Genomic DNA, 20635 nt, shown 5'->3' with positions numbered 1-20635 from the left:
TTATATATATAGTGATTCTCGCAAAGGTTTTTCTTTTGTTTGGGGGGAGGGGGAGGGGAGCTTGTCACTCCCTCCTCTCCTTTTCAGTAGAGTTGTCATTTCACTTATATTATCAGTAAAAGAAATAATACCATCATTCTAATAGAAAAATTCGTCAGATCAGTTGCACTAAGAAGGTTCTGAGTCATCACTATAGCTAATATTAAAAGTGATCAATATTTGCATGTTGTACTTCTGAATGTATGGGACCTAAACGGGAATGAAAATCAGTCCAAAAGATCAGATCTTCAATACTATTTGCGTGTACTATATCTTGATCTAACATATACGTAATTAAGAATATCATCAAATTGTATGTTTCAAGAAAACATGGCTAGTTGATTTTACTCTCTTTTAGTTGTTGTCCCACCAAAATTGTGCTTGAAGATAATCAATAACTTTTTCGTGAACTTGGAATAATTGTTAATTGGTGGATCGATCTGACCCAGATACTGCATTTGCAGTAGTGATAACTCCTGGATTTTGGCTACTGAGACCATCCAAAGCAATGGCATTAGTCTTACTCACATTAAGTTGAAAATGGATATATAAGACCCCAAGGAAAAACGAAAACATCTCAGGTGTAAATCTTGCTGAAGTGCTTGTTCTTCCCGTAAGAACAACAAGAACCTCATGAGTTCCTCTAGGATGTGTATGGGTTGGATTAAGACCACGTCGTGCAAAATCAATACGAGCTAAAGAAATGCCTGAGTATTAGGTCCAGCTAAATTGTTGACGTTTATAGCAGTTATACAACTGATCCAATTTGATTTGATGTATTTCCAGGTTTGTTTAGGTTTGGTCCGAAGAAGTCATCAGCCATGACAAGTTTTGGGTCCTTGCAATTTTTTCCATTAATGAAAACTGTATAAAAAGAAATTAGAAAATCCCAATCTACATTTTATTATAAAAGTAGGAACCTCAAAAGTGAAAAATTAAATTATCCAAATATCCTTCTAAATAACTTAAATATCATATTTATAAAAAAAATAAAAAATACTAAAACTCTTCGTACCCCTTCGTTAATTAAAAGTCACAACTGTTCCATTTCTTCTCCATTCTTATTTTTTCTGATATTCGTACGAGGCATCTTTAATCATTTTTTCTTCCCCCTCCCCCCCTTGGTTCTCCAAACAAGAGAAACAAGAAGGATGTTTGAGAATGTTTATTCTGGAGGCACCACCATACATACGCCTGATTCTGGTAAAGTTTTTCAATAGCTTTGCTTTGAGTCTAAAGATCCGTTTATGTTGGCTGCACTGCTACACCTTTTGCTTCTTATGATTGATACACTTATTCTTAAATGGACATATACTAATATATATAGGTAAAATGGCCTCCGTGCCACCGTAACTTGTACTTGTTTTTCAACCCGGTAAATGACCTTACAGGTTTCCCATTTAAACACTTATACTTGACGAAATGAGTACCAATAAACACCTCTGACCATTGACCAAGCCTATGAGGCAACAATATATGTGACATGTGTCACGTCCCAAACTACCCATAGACGTGATTAGCACCCGACTAACACTACCTTCCATGCGAACCCGTTTCTCATACATTTAACCATTAAAACAAACACTAAGAGAAAAGTAAGTGCATGTCTCAAAGTATTATGAATAATTAAAGATGAAATAGTTATCAACTAATATCTTAGCAAATTGATAGAAAAAAACCAACAATCACTCAATATATCAAACTCTAGCCCAAATTCTACTCCAAGACCATGGAGCATCTAACAGTAATATGAATTTAACTGGCGGATATGAACAACCCCAAGGAAAAGGAAATTAACTAACACGAATTACATAAAGCTGAAAAGAAAGCCTCCACGAACAATGCGGTGGCTCACCTTAGCAATAGGATCCACTCGAACGAACTCGTCAGTCACTAGCTCTATCTCCCGCAACGGTATCTGCATAGAGATGCAGGTAAGGAGTGAGTTATACATAGATATAACCCAATAAGATCCTCGACCTGCCACATTGAATACCTCTGGAACAAGTATTAGAAAATACAAATACGCCACAATAAGAACGATATAATAAATACGATGATTATACAATAACTAAATATATACATATCAACGGAGTTAATAAGAATTAACCAACAAGAGTACACAGACAGTACACACTAAGGACTTATCATAATTGCAATGAAAGAAATTTACCAACACCTTTACAAGTCCTGAATGACACCACAATGCATCAAATATGTAACGAAGCATACACAATGCTTACTGAAGCATACACAATGCCCCAAATATATATCAAGAAGCATACACAATGTCCCAAATATATATCAAGAAGCATACACAATGCTCGGGTGATGTACAAAGGCCTACACAATGCCCAAACATCATGGCTCACAGACGTATCAAACTATCAAACGCAATATCATGGCTCACAATCATATCAAACTCAACACCATGGCTCACAGCCGTATCACGCCATCAAACAACTTATAAAAAAAATTCTTATATTTTTCATAAAATAATGTATTTGCGGTTAGTCTAAAACCACCGATTCTGCCAAGCGCACGATTGTCCCAACACATGGACCAGGCAGAGAAAAACACATTTTCAAAACGGATTTTAGAAAAGAAAGCATCAAAACTTAAAGTCTCACTTACCTCACTAACGACATGTACCCCAACCTTGCGACATTCAAAACATCAGCCAAACGGCATTTAATAGCCTCTATCTCTCGATGCAAAGTAATAAAGCTCGACTTCTTATCAATCCAAATGCTCAAACTGTGTGAAACCTATAAATTAACATATGTCTAGTGTTACCTCTCCCATCAACTCCATAATCCATATCTCTAAACAAATATCTGTCGCAAATTCACGTTTCTATTCTCAATATCTTTCAGCTTCTGCCAAGTATACTAGAAACCTGTAAGGAATAGTAATCAATAGGTTTACTTGTCTATCTCTTCATATTAGTTTTACAAGAATACAACATATGAATTTAGCATCTTTGCTGTTACACCCAAACAATTTGGAATATAATTCTGATCCAAAACGATTAGTTTGTTACTTTTTCTATTCTATTTTTTGAAGCAAAATTAAAAGAATTCTACTGGAAAACCCAGATTGGGAGTTTTAAGTACATACCCGAAATTATCAGTAAGTATACGAGATTTCTTAGTTGGTAATCTGTGTAAATATCTAATTTTTGCTATTTCTATTTCTCCTGCATTATATTTTTTCTAGGTTTATTGCGTGTGTTTATAGACTTTAGCATTAGATTATTAATTAATTTGTTAAGAGGTTTAAGGATTTGGATTAATGCCCATTTCAGTTGAGTTATGCACAAATTAGGCCTAATTCTTTAGCCCAATTCGGTCGACCCAGTCCAGTAGATGGTTGGCCAAGACTTGGTTCAAAACGGCATAGTTTCATGATGAGTCTACGCCGTTTCATTAAGTGAAACCAAGACTCAATCTCACCCATCCATTCCCTCGTGATCCAACGTCTCTAAGTCAATCCCCTCCCTAAGTATTTAAAGTTTAGAATCCCTGAAAATTGCCTCTTGTTTCCCCTTATTTCCTCTCTTCTTCCTCTCTTTTCACTTCCCCCCATCTCCCTCAAGACCTCGTCGTCCACCGCCCTACTCCGCCGCCGGGAATCGCCCACCGGCGACGGCCGTCCAACAAACCACCCCAAAATTTCACCACTTCTTCCTCTCAACCTCCTCAAGCCTCATATCCTCCAAACCTCCACCAATATTTGTAGATCTAACCCCAACTGAAACCCTAGCCGCCCTAATTTTTCTTCTTTCTTTCTCAAATTCGTGACAAATCCGACCACTCCACCCTACAAATCTTACATAAATGTGTAGATCTCAAGGAGATCTACACTTTCCCTCAAGATTTACCCCGAAACTCTAAATTTCTACACCACCACCGCACCATTGCCGTCGCACCACTGACTCTGTACTACCCCCAAACACCGCGTCTCCGTTTAAATCCACTTCTCGACTCAAAGACGCTCGTTTCCTTTTGGCAAGACGCCGCAACTCATTTTTTTTAGCGTATGCTAGAAAGAAACACGCATTTCGGGGTCGGACAACCGCTATTCAATGATTCCGATATCATCTCATCGCTCGATTCGACCTCGAATGTCCCTAGATTTGGGTAAACTCAAACCCTAATCTTTTCCTCCATGTTTCTGATTTTTTTTTTGTTTCCTACTATTTGACTGTAGTTTTTAATATAGTGTAAAATTCATTGTTATTTCATCTATCTTCGTAGTAATTTCGTGTATTCACTTGTTTATTAGTTTGATTAGCAGTTATTTATCTCTTGATAATTAGGGCTATTTAGTTGTCAATGTGTTGAGTTTCTGTCTATTCAACTGTGTTGTTTAGTCATAGTTGTTTTAATGAAATAATTAGTTGATATGTGATATGTTAAGCGGATGGTTTCAATTAGTTAGTTTGGATAACACACTTGTTTTGTTTGATCTTTAGTTATTAGATTCTGAGTTTCCCTTAGTTGGTTTATAGTTCAATTTCTAAGTCTAGTTATGTGTCTTTCTATCTTAGTTTGGTTTGAATCACATAGGTTGGTACTAATATTGTAAGAGCTGAAATTTAGGTTATTTTATCATAAAATAGGGCACTAGTAGCCTACTTTTTACTAGTAAGGTAACAGAAATGATATTTTTTCTCATTGCTTCTACTATAGCAGATTTTCAGGCTGTCCTTTCACCCTTTAGACAGCCTTTGAACAGTGTTTAGCACACAAAGTCAATTCTTTTTTGACAGACTTTTGGTGTACCAAAATGTCACGACCCAAATTTCCCCTTCGTATAACGCCGTGATGGCACCTAGTCTCTACGACTAGGTAAGCCTAACATTCGCGAAATAATAAAATAAAAACAAAGTTTTAACACCCAACCGTTCAAAAATACACAGCAAATCCCAAAACCCGGAACATCGTGAATCATAACCTACAGAAGGAAAAATCTAGTGTCTCTATACATCAGAATTCTAACAAGGAAAATACAGAAGATAATAGACATAAGAAAGAGTAGAAGGGGACTCTGAGGTATGCGGACGCAGCAGATATACCCTGAAGTCTCCAAAGTTGTCCCGGCTCACTGATAGTGCGGCTGATAAGGTGTACTTTGATCTGCACACACGCAAAAAATATGTGCAGAGAGTAGCATGAGTACACCACAATCGATATCCAGTAAGTGCCAAGCCTAACCTCGGTCGAGTAGTGACGAGGTCAGTCAGGTCCCTACTGGTAATTATATAATAAAATAATATAGAGTGTAATACCGCAATAAAATAAGGGCTTAAATTTAACATCAATGGAATCATAGAAGGTAACAGCTCAGTACACAGAAACACAACAGGGGATCTCCTGAGATACCGTCTCATAGTCCCAAACGTAAATGAGCAGGGGGATCTCCCGGAATACCGTTCCGTAGTCCCTAAGTAAATATGCAGTACATGGGGATCTCCCGGAATACCGTTCCGTAGTCCCAAAGTAAATATGCAGTGCGAATGATAGAAATACAACTACATCACGAAATTCTTACAATTTAGACTAAGTGGCAGTCAGGGAAGAAGTAGGAAATTCACTAAGCATGCTGCACATAATTCACATAAACAATTAAGACACGTAGACATGTTGTATTAGACTAAACATGATAGTTACACATATTGGAATAACTCAATTAAGAATGAAAATAGATTAGTATTCATTGAAATGGTATAACTCAAAATAACAGGAAAATATGTTGCTACTCGATAAGAAAATCGGGTTTTACCACAACTAGCCCATGTACATACTCGTCACCTCACGTACACGGCGCTCACATAGCACAATAGTTCCAAATCTTAAGGGCATTTCCCCCATGCAAGGTTAGATAAGCTACTTACCTCGAACCAAGCTCAATCAATCGGTCACAATACCTTTTCCATGAGTATCCGGCTCTGAATGGCCCAAATCTAGCCAAAAGCAATTACATATCATAAATACAACAATAATAGACTCATCTAATTAACGAAATCAACATTTTAACGAAAATTCCGAAATTAACTCAAAATTATCCGTGGGACCCACGTCTCGGAACCCAACAAAAATTACATAATATGAACACCCATCCAACCACGAGCCCAACCATATAAATTTCACCAAAATCCGATATCAATTCGAACCTCAAATCTTCAATTAAAGTCTATGAAGATTTGTACCATTTTCAACCTAATCTTTACCCGTTTGATCTTAACAATCTTTCCACAACCTTATTGGTATGTATACATATTACTCTTACACCCGAGAATCATATTATTAATCACCCATCTTTACTCCAAACTCGAAATTGAAGAATTGAGAAAAGAAATTCTTACCTCTTTGAAGCCCTAGCAAGATCCTTGTGAAATCTTCAAACCTTGAACAAGAATTGATGGATAAATGATTAAGTCTTCACTTTTTCTCTCTAAAATATCAAATTTTGGCTCAAAAATGAGCTTCAAGGGCTATAAATCGAAATTGGGTCGGGTCAAAAATTAGAAAGAATGGAAGCTCTGACGCAGTTATGCGGTCGCATTTGCGATCGTATAACAGGTATACGGTTCACATACCGGCCGCATAATTTGGCCTCCAAAGTTGGGCGTTACTGGCCCAGTCTGCGGTCATTTTGCGGTCCGCATACTTGTTTTGCGGTCACATAATGCACCGCAAAACAGGTTTGCGGTCGCATAGTGTACCGCAGATTTTTCTCAAATCTTGCCCGTCTACTGATCCACTTTGCGACCAATATGCGGTCCACATAGTGATTTTGCGACCGCATAGTGGTCGCAGAAATGACCCTTTTTCCGACAATAATTTTCTTTACACATCGGTGCATTGTTCAACCTAAAAAGTCAACACCCGGTCAACCTTTTCAACTTAAATTCTAAACATTTGAACTAAGTGCTTCAAATCATTTTAAAACCTCACTGGACCCAAACCAATTACCCGTCAAGCCAAATAACAATTGAAATTCACAATTTGAGCAGTAAATGGGGGAACAAGATTATAATACTCAAAACGACCGGCCGGGTCGTTACACAAAATCTGTCCAAAAAGTGACTTTCTTTGCCTACTTAAGGGTTGTCCTTTCCTCACTTTACACATGCACACACACACACTATGATACTAAGAGATCATCTTTTACACTTAAAAAGACACATACGTATCTTTGAGAAAAATCACCAGTTAAATACTAATAGTAAGCTGAAAATTATGAGCTTTGTGAGTGTTTCTTAGAGTGCAAAACCTTTGAAAAAAATAGAAAGATCCCTTAAGCAATTTGTGAAGTTTGTTTAGCTACTAGTTTCAAGCATCCTTGTTGGTTTTGTGGGCTGTTTTAACACTGAAAGGTTGCTGTCTTTATTGTTGTTTTTGCTGCTATCCCTGCTGATCTTACTGTTGTACTTTTATTATTCTACGACTCAAGTAACACTTTAACCTTATGTTGCAGATATTTTCACATTAACAAGAAGATTTGAACTCATCTTGACTACTGGGAGCATCTCCATCTAGATAAATGAATGTTAGATAGTTTTTCTTGATTGTTTAAGTATATCTTGTTGGATTCATATGTAAAAATGAATCCCTGAATGCTAAAATAGTCTTTATTCATGTGTAGCTGGACTTTATTATCTAATATAGTTTCAATGCATATAAAATGATATGTTTCAAGTAGGTTGTAACGTGTTTAAGAACTATTTTTACACCTTGTGTAATTCTGGCAAGTTTATGTTAGGCCATTCTTTAAAGAAAAGAACAAAACAGCCATGCCTGAAAGCTTTTAGTTTATTGTGATAAATTTTAGATTCTACATGTGACCATTTCTGTAAAGACCTTTATTTGTTGTTAGAAAGTGATTAAGTCATTAAACAAGGGGTTGAAGTTGCAAATTAATTGAAGGTTTTGGTTTAGAGTAAAATGGGTCAGACACGTAATTTAGCCCAAGCGGGCTGCCTGTGCTAATCTGTAGCTGATGGCCATTGGGCTTTCAACTTCTGCTTATTCCAGAAGCCCAATAATGGGTCGAAGTTGGTTCTTCGCAATGCCTTTTAAAAGTTTATTAAGCCATTTTTCTTTTCCACTGCTGGCCCATTTCCTTTTTAGTAATGTAGTAAACTAACTTTTGTATACAAAGCTGGCCCAATTGATTAAAAGCCATGTCTGCTCAAATAGATTAATGTACTAGACTAACTTTTGTAAATTGATTTAAACCCATGTTTGCTCAAATAGATTAATTAAAAGTGGTACTTTCTCTTAGTAATAGTAATCTAATAATTTAATCACCTCTTAATTAATTAATTAATTTAAACGCTAGTCAAATAGTAGGCGCGCTTTAACTTCACGGAATCGCTAGCGTAGCGTGAAGTAATGTTCAATGAATTAATTGAATAATCTCATACCTTATCCAATAGTTTTAGTTAATTTTTAATTTATTTATTTTCCATAATTGCGGATTCGCTTGCGTAGCGCGATAGTAACCTTTTAATAAATTTTAAAATTTAATTTCTTCGAACTTAATAATTTTTTTCAAAAGTAATAACGTACTAATAATCCTTGTCATGACTGCGGATTCGCTTGCGTAGTGCAGTTATGACAAAATTAATAAATTCGTCTCGGTCGCACATTCGCTTCCGTGGTGCGGTTAGGACAATTTAATATTATTCAAATATTTTTTTAATAATTAAAAGCGGATAGGTAAAACATGAAAATTCAATAAAATATAGTTTGTCCAAAATTAATTCAAGCCATTTTAGTCAATAAAACGACCGTGCTAGAACCACGGGACTCGAGTAATGCCTTATACCTTCTCCCCGGTCAATAAAATTTCTTATCCGAACTTTATTTTTGCGGATCATTTGGAAGACTTGCTTGCATTGTTGATCGGCTTTAGAAAATTAGTTGAGCAGAATTAAAAGAAAAAAAAAATTATTCTCCTAGTTTGGTACAAATAATCACTTTTTACTAAGATTTTGTAGTAGTCTGGCGTAAAGATTAATTTTTGTAAAAATCAAAAAGAGAAAATAGTCGGTTTCATTAAACTACGCGGGTCTGATTTTCACTATCCAGTGGGATACGTAAGAAACCTCCATGGGGTCCGGTCCACATATTTCAAAAGAATAAGCATAAAAATCACGCATGCGCATGAAAGTTTTCGAAAAAAATAAGAAGAAATAATTAAATATAGCTATTTTTCGTCACCTTTTTACTGTTTTTCCCTCGTATCCGACCATTTTGCCAAGACAACCTTAAAATCTTCCTCAAAAGTGCTAAAGGGCCGTTTTTGTAAAAATAGCTACTTTGTCCATTTTTTTTTGCTTTTTTACCATTTTGCCCTTATGCCCGGCCATTTTGCCGAGACAGCCTAAAACCTTCCACGGAAGTGCTGAAAGGCTATTTTTGTAAAAATGACCATTTGCTTTTACCTGCTTTTCACTGCGTTGCCTTTGTATCGGGCCTTTTTGCCGAGACAACCTTAAAATCTTCCTCGAAAGTGTTGAAGGGCCATTTTTGTAAAATAGCTATTTTGTCCATCTTTGTTCACCTTTTACCATTTTGCCCTTATGTCTGACCATTTTTGCCGAGACAGCTTTAAACCTTCTATGGAAGTATCGAAAGGCTGTTTTCATACAAATACCCATCTTATCTAGTTTTGTTCCGCCGTTTTGCTGAGACAGCCTTAAAAGTTTCCTCGAAAATGATGAAGGGCCATTTTTGTAAAATAACTACTTTGTTCATCTTTGTTCACTTTTTACCATTTTGCCCTTACGTCTGGTCATTTTTGCCGAGATAGCTTTAAACCTTCTACGGGAGTACGGAAGGGTTGTTTTCACAAAAATAATTATCTTATCTAGTTTTGTCTGGCCGTTTTGCCGAGACAGCCCTAAACCTTTCACGGAAGTACTTAAGGGTTATTTTCATTAAAATGATCATTTTATCTAGTTTTGTCTGGTCATATTTGCTGAGACAACCTTTGAATCTCTCTCGGGAGTACCGAAGGCCCGTTTTAGTAAAAATAGCCATTTTATTTATTTTGTCTACTTTTTATTATCTTGTCCCTATGTTTGGCCATTTTTGCTGAGGCATCCTTTAAGCCTTCCATGGAAGTATCAAAGGGTCGTTTTCATAATAATATCCATTTTTCCTACTTTTATCATTTCACTTTTGTGTCCGTTAATTTTAAAATAATAATAATAAAAAATAGATTGAGTCCTAAATTGGCATCGAAAAAAATATCATAATTTGCATATGGTTTAGGTATGTCCTGACCCCTTTTTATCTTATTCGTAGGTTTACCATGAATTCTCCACAATGAAGCAGTCAGAAAAGGATAAGGGACGAGACACCTCCTATGTTCTTGATTAGAGATAAGACCCCCAAGTAGTCTCAGTAATTGGTGTGCTAGTTTAACCACATGGGAACATAATCAACTTTTTAAATACCTCAAGTTCCTCACAAACATAATGAAAGTTAAGCCTAATATAGATTTAATCGAGGCCCTGGTAGGTTTTTGGACCCTGTGAACAATGCCTTCAAGTTCAAAGATTGTGAAATGACGCCCACATTGGAAGAATTAGGAGGGTTTACAAGATTGAGGAGAAACCTTCATGGGAAGAAGACTGCGGCTCCGAGAAAAGTTGGTGTGAATAATTTCTTGAAGAAGTTATGCCTCCGTCGAATTCCCATGGGATGCTTGAACGAAGGTTGGGTTCCGTTGGAATACTTGTATGACAAATTTGGAGATGTGAAAGGGTTTGAGAACTTCTCGGGCTCAGAATTCGTCAACTAATTGAGTTACGATGCATGAAGGGAATTGAGAATCTTTGCGTTTATGATGTCATTTCTGGGAATCATGGTCTTTCGAGAGCGTGGTGGGCACATCAGAATTTGATTGGTTGCAATTGTCTCATTTCTGCAAAGTAACGAGGATCATACCATTCTTCCCATGATCCTAGGAGATAGTTTTTGAGCTTTGACCCACTGCCGAGAGAGTGAAGATTACTTCGAGGGATGCAATATTCTGTTATAGATGTGGTTCATAGAGCACCTTTATCATCATCCTATAATAGTAAATTTCAATGATAATTGGCTGAACTACATCGGATGTCACCTAGACAGGGCCGCGAGCTGTAATCTTCCGGAGGCGGTGAGGGCCTGGCGGACATTACTTGGTTCATTGTCTGTTGATAGAATCACTTGGAACTATTATTAGTTCCCTTCCGCTAGGGTCATGCACAGGATGATGTACCACCCGTTATTTATACTCATGGGTTTCAGAGGTTTCCAATCCTACTCACCACTACGTGTCATGTGCCAACTAGGGAGAGAGCAGAAGAGGCCCCAAGATGATGATACTCGTCCGTTTGTATGGGATTTCAAGGGAGAGGAACTTCCTAGGGAGTCATATGCATAAACAGTTTGGTCCGGTAGTAGGTTTTCTGACTTGGACGAGATAGTATCCAATCGTGAACGTGGAGAAGTGAGCCTCGCGTATCTTGAGTGGTTTCATAATCAGGCGATCCCGGAGCTAAGGCCAGAAAGATCCATAAGGAATACATTTGATTGGGAGGCTGAGATTCGAAACATAGTTGGGTTGGCTATGGAAGAGATGAAAAAGGATTATGAATCAACCTTTGGAGAACTAAAAGAAGAGCTTGGCATCATTAAAGTGGACATGGATCTACAGTATGATGCTTTCGAGAAAGAGAAAGCTTAGTGGGAATGAGAGAAGCAAGTACTCAAGGCCTAGATTAGGCAGAAAAACAAAGTCACAACTGCTCAGCAACAAGAAGAAAGAGAAGCACAATCCAAGGTGGTCATTGATCATAAGCGTAGAGGTTTTGCTCCATTAATTCAAGGTCTAATGGATCAGATAGGGGGAATTGAGTCAAGTAAGGAGTGTCAGATCGCCTAGTTTGAAATAGAAAAACATCACTACCAAAAGGTGATCGATCGATTAGAGGGGGAGTCACTAGAGGCTCGGCACCAGAGAGATATGGCCTTAGAGCGCGAGCATGATACGCTGGATCTAGTCGAAACCCATGGTCAGTGAAATCAAGAGTTGCATTAGGCTCAAGAGAACATTAAAGGAACGATCCACGAGGTAGCCACATATACCTCCCTAGCATGCAGGAGTTGCTAGGGAATGACGCCTGAGCGGTTTGCAGAAGTATTATTGAAGGTCGCCCGTCACATATCTGCAGACTTAGAAAAGATATACCATGATGTTGGGGGTCAGCCTCAGGAATAAGTTTCTTACTATAGTGATGCCAGTGGATTCTCCTGCAAAAATTAGAGTCTACCTTTTAGTTAGCAGTCCACTTTGATTGTTCTTTTATTGTCTTTGAGTATGTAAGAGTATTTTGGTGTTTTGAGTCTTGTTTTTGTTTCTTTCTTAAAAAGGTATGCTTGGGTCGAGTCTGGTCTTGTTTAAATGTCTGTCTTTATGTAATTTCTATTTTTAGTCTTCTATTAAAAAAAAAGAAATTTGAAAATCAACGAAAAAGATTTTGTTTTAAAAAAATTAATAAATGAACCAAAAATAATTTTATTTTTTGTAGATAAGTAAAAAAAGAAAGAAATGGTCACGTCCTGAATTACGTAATGATCTGATTCATGTGGTGACCTAATACATAGGCAAACCCCGAAAAGTTTGATCAAAATATTTTTCAAAAACTCTAAAATGAGGGATCAAAATGAGGCGAGCGAAAGAAAAGCGAAAAAAGAGAGAAAGAGAGGGGAAACAATAAGAGAGTAAATAAGTAACAATCGTATAAGCCGGAATGAAACATAAAGCCTTCCATAAACATGTTAGAAATGATGATAATGTTAGTAGCATGGCATATTACATGTGATTCATATCTGTAAAACGCTTAACCCTAACACATTTGTTGTCTTTTATATAGTAAGCTTAAGATGGTTGGTTTGTGGTGAAACTGGAAACAAATCATTACTTCACCAGATCTAAGGGAAAGGTAGCAATGACTAACAATGATGAAATTGAGTTGGTTAGTGACGACCCCCAGGGTCAGTCAGTTAAGCAAGAGTCAGAGGAAGTACGAAGATTGAAACTGTAACGATCTGATGTGTATCAGGCTTAGGTCTTCGGTCAGCCTCCGCCTCAGAGGGAACTTTAACTGTACCCCTAGCTACTTAACCACTGCTCCATGCAACGAGCGATCACATTCTACCACCAGGGTATGTGCCAAATTACAGCTTTCTTGCTGCCCCTGGTACCTCTAATGTGCGACCTCCAGCCGCACCGGTTAGGAATACCCCCATCGTCGTGTGTTGCACGCCGACATATACAATGCCACCACCACCTCCTGTGACGAGGCCAAATAATGAGCCATCATCCCATGCTTATGATGGCCAATACTACTCTCCAAATATGGCTTTCAAGGTCTTGGCTCCATACAATCGGACTTCTCGGTACGAGTCACCATTGGAAACTGAAAAGGCTGCCAAGACGGGTGAACCAGATGAGATGGCCAGAAAAATGAAAAGTCTTGAGCTGAACATAAAGAACATATAAGGACTAGGTGGTCACAAAAGTGTTTCATTAAGTGATCTATGTATGTTCCCTCACATCCATTTGCCACTAGGGTTGAAGACCCTGAAATTTGAGAAATATGATGGACACAACGACCCTATCACCCCACTTGAAAAGGTTCTGCAACCAGCTGAGGGGTGCAGGAGAAAAGGAAGAATTGCTGATGGCTTATTTTGGCGAGGGTCTGGCGGGGGTAGCCTGTGAATGATTGACCAAGATATCTCCCACTGGTATGTTTGGGATGACATGGCCGAGGACTTCGTCAAACAATTTCAGTACAACATTGATATTGTGCCAGATCGTAATTCCCTGTCCAATATGAAGAAAAAGGTTGACTGAAATCTTTTGGGAGTATGCCATCAAGTGGAGGGAGCAAGCAGCAAGAGTTAAGCCACCCATGAATAACCACGAGTTGATCACTATTTTTCTGGAGGCTCAAGATCCTGATTACTTCCAAAATATGATGTCCGCAATGGGTAGACCTTTTGCATAAGAGATCAAGATAGGGGAGATGGTCGAAAATGGCCTCAAGATTGGATGAATTGTAGGCCAAACTGCTCTCAAAGTCACCACCCAAGCAATCCAAAATGGGTCGGGACGTTTGACAAATAGAAAGAAGAGAGATGAAGGGTTCATGATGACTTCGGGGTCCAGGGAAGTTCAAAGGGGGAAACACACCCTTATATGCAAGTTCAACAAAGGCAGTCCAATTACCCTCAACATTATTATCCCCTACCAATTCCTCAATACTCTATGGGCCCACCACATTACATAGTGTTTAATGCCTAGTCTTATGCTCGGCCTCCCAATCAACAGGTACCGGCACCAGGCCCAAGGATCCCCCGACCTTAGCAGCAAAATTTTCGAGCACCCTACAATGCTCGTCCTAGGCAGGATTATGGTCGAGAGCAAAGGCTGGTGGAAAATTTAACTCCATTAGCTGAATTATACTCTAGTATGTTCCAAAAGTTGAAGCAGATGGGCGTGATTGGACCCATTGCTCCCCACCTTATGCATCCCGATTCACATGGATTTCAAGCAAATGTTAGGTGCGAATATCATTCAGGTGCCCCGGGGCATAGCACTAATGACTGTTGGACTCTAAAAGGGGCCATAGAAAGACTCATCGTTGAAATATTGATTGGGGTAACAAATGGTAAGGACCCTCCTAATGAGACAAATAACCCGTTACCAGCACAAAATCATGTTCATTTTGTAGGAATGATTGGCTGAGATCAAGAATACAAGCCGGTTTGTCGAGCATAAATGACAGTGGGAATGGTTCAAGAAGGAACAGGACTAGAAGTAAGTCCAAACCGAGACGTGTCATTGATTTTGAAAGGTGCCCGGAGCTCAAAGAAGGCAACTTTATTTGTTCCAAACATCTCGAAGTTGGAAGTCCGCTCCAGTGTTCCAAGACCAAGGTTATATGTCCTGGGAGGCTACTCCGTCATGAGGAAGAATCAAGGTGGTATAAAAGGTATAATAGAGCCGATCATAATCAAACTCGTCGTGCATCCCCGTGTGACAAACACGAAAACCTTGGAACTACAACAAAACTGTGGTGACCTACAAAGGAAAGAAAATCATAGAAAAAGTGGGGAAAACTGGAGGTTTGACTCGATCGGGGAGGTGTTACTCTCCAGAAGATTTGAGAAAGGCCAAGCAAATTAGAGAAGGCTAAATGCCAATAAAGAAACCAGTCACCAAAGAAGAGGTGGAAGAGTTTTTGAAACATTCAGAAGAGAATGCCCGTGTACTAATCACGATCCTGAACGAAGCACACATCTCAGAGAAGACTATAGTGAATCAGTTAGAGAAGATGGCCAATAGATTTTTGAGGTGAACATAATCTCCTTTACTGATAATGAACTCCCCGAGGAGGGAGCCAGGCATAATAGGTCTTTTTACCTGACTGCCAAATATGAGGGGCACTACATAAAGCGAGTCATGGTTGATGAAGGCTCGAGCGTAGATGTATGCCCTATGTCTACCTTGCAAAGTATAAAGATCAATACAAACAGAATTCGGCCCAGCAATATCCGTATTCAGGCTTTTGAAAGCTCAGTGAGAGACACTATTGGGGAAATCAACCTCACCATGACAATTGGGCCGGTTGATTTTGAAATTGTATTCCAAGTAGTGAACATGGAAACTTCTTATAACTTTCTTCTTGAAAGGCCATGGATCCATATCACTCGAGTTGTGTCATCCACTTACATCAAATGCTCTAGTTCGAACATGACAGGCAAGAAATCATTATTAACGGAGAAAACGAGTCATCTATTTACAAAGACCCGTTGATCCCGTGTATTGAGGCTAAGGAATGGTGTGAGTCCATTGTCTATCAGGCTTTCGAAGTGGTCGTTGTGGACCATGTTGAAGAAGGAAAGTCCATTCTGCATCCCCGTCTCTCTGCCACATCTGTAATGGTGGCTGCACTTATACTAAGACATAGTTATGAGCCAGGAAAAAGCTTGGGGGCATCATTGCAAGGAATTTCGGAACCCATTTCTCCCTTTGGTAATAAGGGTACTTTTGGTTTAGGTTTCAGGCCAAGACAAGTAGATGAAGACAAATCCAAGCACCGCAAAAGGCATGGGTGGGTCTTGGAGAAATCCCTCACATTTTCTATGCTTTTGTCAAGCCACGACTCTAAGAGGGTCAAAACTCCTCGGCGCAGGAAAACATTGATGAAATTTTCCATGGCCTCAGCAATTCCTTTGGATACGTTATGGGGCAACATAATGTGACGGGCAAAAAGGAACAAGCACTCTATTGTTTGAGCAAGAAGTTCACCAATTATGAGGTTAACTATACCCTTTTAGAATGGACATGATATGCCTTAACTTGGGTCGCTCAGAAGCTGAGGCATTATCTGTTGGCCTATACTACTTACCTCATTTTCCAAATGGATCCTTTGAAGTACATCTTCCAAAAGCCAATGCCAACTGGCATGCTCGCAAAATGGCAAATTATGCTCATAGAGTTCGACATCGTCTATGTCACGCGCACCGTAATGAAAGCGCATGCTTTGGCAGATCATTTGGCAGAGAATCCAGTTGATGATGATTACAAGCCACTGAACACATACTTCCCAGACGAAGAGGTCAACTCAATAGAGGAAGTATTCCCGGACAACAACCACGTATGGAAAATGTATTTTGATGGGGCTATCAGTATCAACGGAGTTAGGATTGGGGAAATCCTCATCTCACCTATTGGACAACTCTACCCTACAACGACACGACTTCGATTCTTTTGCACCAATAATACGGCAAAATACGAGGCTTGCATCATGGGTCTAAAAATAGCCTTCGACCTGGATGTGCATGAACTATTAGTTATGGAAGATTCTGACTTGCTTATCAGGCAAGCCCAAGGTGAATGGGAGACTCGAGATATCAAGCTTATTCCATACAAACAATGTGTGCAAGACCTAAGTAAGAGATTCAAGTCCATCGAGTTCAGGTACATTCCCAGGTTTAATAACGAGCTAGCCGATGTCTTGGCTACCTTAGCCTCGATGCTCCCTTATCCAGGCAACACTCATATTGATCCATTGAAAATCTAAGTTCGGAATCAACACAGTTACTGCAATACAATTGAGGCAGAACCAGATGGTGAACCGTGGTATAATGATATAAAATGATTCCTGAAAACAAGGGAATACCCAGAGCATGCCAAGGGAGATCAAAAAAGAACTATAAGTTGGCTCGCTGGTGGTTTCTTCCTGAATGGGGAAATTTTGTACAAAGGACCCTAGATTTGAATTTGTTGAGATGCATAGATTCCATAGAAGCTTAACGGATCATGAGTGAAGTGCATTAGGGGCTATGTGGACCTCACATGAATTGATATGTTTTGGAGAAGAAGATTCTGCGGGCAGGGTATTATTTGCTTACTATGGAGCGAGATTGCTTCAGTTTTGTTCGCAAGTGTCACCAATGCCAGATTCATGACGACCTGATTCACTCGCCTCCGTCGGAATTGCATCCCATGTCCTCTCCTTGGCCTTTAGTTGCTTGGGGAATAGATATTATTGGGATAATCGAGCCAAAGGCAAAGGCTTTAAATGGGCAAAGATTCATTTTGGTTGCAATAGATTACTTCACCATGTGGGTGGAGGCCGTCAGTTTCAAAGCAATCACCAAGAAAGCAGTGGTAGACTTTGTTCATTCCAACATCATTTGTCGCTTTGGTATCCCAAAGACCATTATCACTAATAATGCAGCCAATCTAAATAGTCATCTGATGAAGGAGGTATGCGAGAAATTTTAAATTCTGCATTGCCATTCTACCCCTTACCGACCAAAAGCCAATGGAGCTGTTGAAGCGGTAAACAAGAACATCAAGAAGATTCTCAGGAAGATGATTCAAGGGTCTAGGAAATGACATGAAAAGTTACCTTTTGCTCTTTTGGGTTACCGCACGACTGCTCGCACATTTGTTGGAGCAACTCATTATCTGCTGGTATCTGGAACGGAAGCTGTAATACTGGCTGAAGTCAAAATTCCCTCTCTCTGAATCATTGTGGAATTGGAGATCGAAGACACTGAGTGGGTCAAGACTCGATTAGAATAGCTAATGCTGATTGATGAAAAACGGCTAGCAGCAATGTGTTTTTGCCAATTATACCAGCAAAGAATGACACACACTTATAATAAGAAAATGTGCCCAAGGAACTTTGAGGCAGGCCAGCTCGTTTTGAAACACATCCTTCCACACCAGGTAGAAGCTAAAGGAAAGTTCGCCCAGAACTAGCAAGGACCCTATATCAACAAGAAAGTGTTACCAAAAGAGGCCTTGCAATTGGTAGATGAAGAAGGACGGGTACCAGACACGACTATTAACACAAATGCGGTCAAAATATGTTATGCTTGATATATACCCACTGCGGAACTTTCACACATGATTTTCTCAGATCGAAATGACGAAGTGCTATCATTTCTTACTGTCCCAAATAGGTGTTACCCTTTTGATAACCCTTTTGAGCCGTATTTGTCTTCTTTTTTTTCTCCTCTTTTTGGAACTTGTGTACTTGTAAAAGCACAAATAGAAAAAAAGAAACAAAAAAAAAAGAAAGCAAAAAAGAAAAAAAGAAAAAAAAATCAAACAACAAATCTTCTGAGTTAGTGAACTACGTTCAACCAAATTCTAAAAGGATACGTAGGCAGCATTACCCTAGATTCGGTCCCATCATAATAAAAATCCATATCCCAACACTTCAAAACTGGGGTAGAAGTTTATTTTATTTGTTTCGGTCTCTCTGTAAAAAAAAAAAATGGTTCCCGAAAGTTGTAATTCAGTTCAAGGTTCTTTTAGCCTTTTCCCGTTAAAACATTCTGATCGATCTCCGGGAATGGTGAAGTCACCATGCCAAGATTTTGAACAACCTGCCGCATGCAGTATCTTAGTCGAGGCCGGGGTAAAATAAAAAAGAAAAAAAATGAGAGTCTCATCGGTAAAAACCCGTATAGGCACCGTAAGGCGACAGTGAGCAGAGAAATGAGAGAGTCTTATAGGTAAAAACCCATATGGGCACCATAAGACATCAGTGGTTAGAGAAATGAGAGAGGACAGTTAGCGAAAACCCGCAAAGGGTGCTACCGGCCGAATGAGGGTCTACGGTACTCCGACATGAGCACAACCAAGAACTCGGTTTCAAGATGAACATTTACGACATATTTTGAGAATTAGACAGCTCAAATGGATCAGGCGTCCGGTCTAAAATACATGTCATGATTTATTGAAGTCGGCACATACCTCTAGATAAGTCTCCATATTCCTCTCCCGAAAGGAACACCTTTTGTTGAGACAGAATTCCTTTTTCGCTTTCAATTGATCTTCTATTTTTATCCATAATTTTCCTTTGAGTCTTTTGGGGTCTAATCTTGCATCAAAAGCAAAGCAAAGAAATGGCTGCAAAACTAGCTACAGTTTTTCCGTAATACTGAGCACAATTTGGGGCATATACGATATTGACGAAGGCACGAATCCATATGTGATCTCTTTTGATAAGGCAGACAAAGTGTCTCAAAGAAACTGAAAAGGTCGCCTAAGCAAGATTTGCTTCATGGGAAAAGTTGATAAGCATTACGGACACAAACTGGTACTGGGTGTAAGACAACTAAGTTTGATTTTAAGGGAAAATTGCCTTGCCTTAGGGACCGGGGTTAGCGGTACCATGGACATTCGGGTATGAAACAACCAAGGATAACGTCATAAAGCCAAGGTCTCCAAAAAGCGATATAGAGTATCCAAATACCACACTGACAAAATCAGTTCTTCGACACCGGAGTGGCCGTGAATTCAAACTACTCATGGCATCAAGGCCACAAACCGACCACCACTTTGAAAATTCATAATGTTTCTTTGTTTGAAGCAGGAACAAAGCAGTGCAGAATGGCGATTCTCGAAGGACGAATGTCACCAAAGGTAAGTTCCTCAAAATCTCTGTTTTTCTTTTATTTTCAGCATGCATCACTACTGTTCATACCTCCCATTTACGTAGCTTAACTCAGGCAGAACCTTTTCGCCTAGGGGGATCTAGCTTATATTTTCGGGTTAAAGTACTCTTCGCTCAGGTTGTTTTACGTAACTTAACTCAAGTCAAAATTTTTCGTCTAGAGGGATCCAGCTCATATTTCCAGACATAAGTACTCTTTGCTCAGGTTGTTTTACGTAGCTTAACTCAGGTAGAACTTTTTTGCCTAGAGGGATCCAGCTCATATTTTCTGGATATAAGTACTTTTTGCTCATACTGTTTTACGTAGCTTAACTCGGACAGAACTTTTTCACCTAGGGGGATCCAACTCATATTTCCGGGTAGAAGTACTCTTTTCCCATGCTATTTTACATAGCTTAACCCAGGTAGAACCTTTTTGCCTAAGGGGATTCATCACTTTATCAATAATACAGGGCTCCAACCCCTAGTTACATTTTCTTTCAGTAATACAAGGTACCAACCCCTGGCTACATTCCTTCCTAGTGATACAGGGTGTCAACCCTG

The 20635-nt window shown here is 39.1% G+C and overlaps 1 pseudogene; it reads right to left on the bottom strand.

Moving 5' to 3' along the window:
* Positions 1-393: 393 nt before the first annotated feature.
* LOC107805837 (germin-like protein subfamily 1 member 7) lies at positions 394-2860 on the bottom strand (annotated as a pseudogene).
* Positions 2861-20635: the final 17775 nt, after the last annotated feature.

Source organism: Nicotiana tabacum, chromosome 19, assembly GCF_000715075.1.
Source record: "Nicotiana tabacum cultivar K326 chromosome 19, ASM71507v2, whole genome shotgun sequence".
In the NCBI taxonomy this organism is placed as follows: domain Eukaryota; kingdom Viridiplantae; phylum Streptophyta; class Magnoliopsida; order Solanales; family Solanaceae; genus Nicotiana; species Nicotiana tabacum.
The sequence above is the reverse complement of the archived record's forward strand: the minus strand, read 5'-3'. Positions and strand labels throughout refer to the sequence as shown.